We start from the raw sequence: 2366 nt of genomic DNA, 5'->3' as shown, positions 1-2366 counted from the left end.
TTCAAACACCGCTCCCGGATTTACGCCTTATTTTTCTCCGAAGAATACCGCTATATCCGTCAAATGCATAAATTTGATTATACCTTGCATGACCCTCCAATGGCCTTCCTATGACCCCTCATGACCTCCATGACCTCCATATAATTTTCATATAAAAGACGTAGAAGAGTAATATGCACGGTGCATGGGAGCTACAAGCGTACTGGCTAGATTATAGTCTTCGGGTTCCGTATAACATAATAGTGGGAGAATACAAACCAAGCGCTACAATCCCTGCAGTACGACTCTACATCATGGTCACAGCGGCAATGTAAGAAGTTATATGGATCAACAGGGGACAAATCGAGATATTGTAGGGTAAGACTCACATGGGTGGTCATCGGGGGTTAAATGGAGGTCAAAAAAGCTTATATGGAGGTTAGAGGAGAGTCATATAGAGACGATAGGAACAGAATCGCTGAGTTCCATACATGTCAAAAAGTGTCACAACGAGGCCACACTGGGAAAAAAAATTTCTAATTTCTGAAATATATTTTCTTAAGACGAGTAATTTTTCTTCAATTGCTTAATTCTCCCAGACATTTCAACCTACGTGGTCCAAGAAAGGTCGCATGTTTCAAAATATTGTTGTACTCAAGTATGATTTTGTCGCCAATAAACTCACTCAAATGTCGGAGAAAAATCATCAATCTTCATGTATTTACTGTTTTCATAATTTTTTTTGTTATGCAGTTCCAATATTTCGATATGTAATATATTCTTGATATAATGCGCAATGATAGAGATAAATGAGAATTCATTCGATTTCCTTGAACCACAAATATTCTGAGATTGAAACCATTGAAAATAACATCTCTCAAGTAAATATGGTCTACGTATTACGAAATTGTTCTCTCAGTGCATGTATTGTTAAAGAGCGATTATATGCAGGTTATATGGGGGTCATATGAAAACCCTAGGTGGGTTATAAGGGCTTTCAAGGAGGTTAAATGAGGGAAAGGGCCGGTCATGTGGGTAATACAGAGATCATAGAGGTTATATGAAGGTCACATGAAAGTCTTATGAGGATTATGGGAGGAGAAGAGGGTCAAAAGGTGTTATATAGAGGTCATAAGAACTCATCAAAATGCGTAAAATGAGGCAGCAGAATTGTTCAATTGCTCAAGATAATGACGATAATTCGTGAATAAATCCACGTGTTTCTATAATATATGTAAGGTATGGAGTGTTATCAATGTAAACTATTGATTTTCGGAAGTGTGAAATCGGCACATGTATGAAACGCCACATATATGCACCGTGAAGTTATGCTGATATTTCCGTTGTGCATTCAATTAGTCTCCCGTGATTTTTAGGTGCAGTCAGGGCATTAAAAACATAAATGTGTTGTTTATTAATATACAAATGCCAGTATGTTTGACAGGGGTGAATATTACTGATATGTACGCCCAAAACAGATTTTGCAGGAAGTAATCTAAAGATTTTAATCGAGGATATTGCTGATTCAAGTAAACCTGCTTCTCTAAATATTCTCAAAACAGGATAAGAACTGAAAAAAAAGTAGAAGAGGGGAGAAGACCTATCCAGAACTAAGTCAAAAGTAGGAAAAAAACAAAATACAGCAAGAGAACAAATGATAATAACCGAGGGCATTCTCAATAATGTGTCTCAACTTCAAGTACCCGCGCAAATCTTCTCGGTTTATTCAATGGATACCATGTAAAAATATACAAGGGAAATTATTTCATTTCAGAAAGCTTACTAGCGAACCGTTGGAAAACCTTTTGCAAAATTAATTTTATTATAAAACATTGCGTGTGTTTGATATCCGGTGTAATTCATGCACTTTTCTTCATTGTGGTGCCAAAAAAACATTGTAGCAGTGTTAAAGGATGCCGTTATTAGCGGATAGTATGACATTCTATCTCTTTCAAGTTCATTGTGCCGATTTGGCTTTTCTTATCAAGAGTAAGTCGGCCCATGAAACGCGACAAGACCAGATTGCGGAAGGTGTTGTGTCGGTCTCGTTAAAAATTTAAAATTCTTGATACCATATTCATTTCGGTGAAGTACTGTTTCAAGCCGATCTCGTCGATCTCGCTTAATGAAGAGAAAAACATAAAAAAATCTCTCTCTCTCTCTCCCTCTCTCCCTCTCTGGCTCCCTCTCACTCCCTCTCTTTCCCTCTCTCCCCCCTCTGCCCCCTCTCTTTCTCTGCCTCTCTGTGTCTCTCTGTCTCTCTGTCTCTCTGTCTCTCTGTCTCTCTGTCTCACTCTGCCTCTCTGTTTCTCTCTCTCTCTCTCTCTCTCTCTCTCTCTCTCTCTCTCTCTCTCTCTCTCTCTCTCTCTCTCTCTCTCTCTCTCTCT

This window comes from Diachasma alloeum, unplaced genomic scaffold (genome assembly GCF_001412515.2).
Source record: "Diachasma alloeum isolate Michigan unplaced genomic scaffold, Dall2.0 Dall_scaffold_00383, whole genome shotgun sequence".
Lineage (NCBI taxonomy): Eukaryota > Metazoa > Arthropoda > Insecta > Hymenoptera > Braconidae > Diachasma > Diachasma alloeum.
This window is presented reverse-complemented; position numbering follows the sequence as displayed.